Consider the following 397-nt stretch of genomic DNA (forward strand, 5'->3'; position numbering starts at 1 on the left):
AAAAAAATTAATTAAAATTTTTTTAAAAAAAAAAAATTCCCTTGAATTTTTTTTAAATTATAAAAATTATTATTTTTTTTCCCCAAATTATAATAATTCCTTGAGAAAACTTTTTTCCCCCCTTTTCAATAATTAAAACCTTCAAAAAAAACCCAAAAGGGAAACCCCCAAAATAATTTTTGTAAAAAAAAAAAACCCAAACAATTTAAAATTAAATATTCCCCTTTTATATTTTTAAATTTTTTTAAAATAAAAGAAAAAAACCCTTTTCATTATCTAAATTTTTCATCTTAATTTAATTATATCTTTTTAATTTGGGGGATTCAAACCTAAGAAAATACCTAAATCCCCCTTTTTAATTTTAAAACCATTTTAAGTTTTTCCCCCCCTTTTAAAA

Source organism: Penaeus monodon, chromosome 28, assembly GCF_015228065.2.
Source record: "Penaeus monodon isolate SGIC_2016 chromosome 28, NSTDA_Pmon_1, whole genome shotgun sequence".
NCBI lineage: Eukaryota > Metazoa > Arthropoda > Malacostraca > Decapoda > Penaeidae > Penaeus > Penaeus monodon.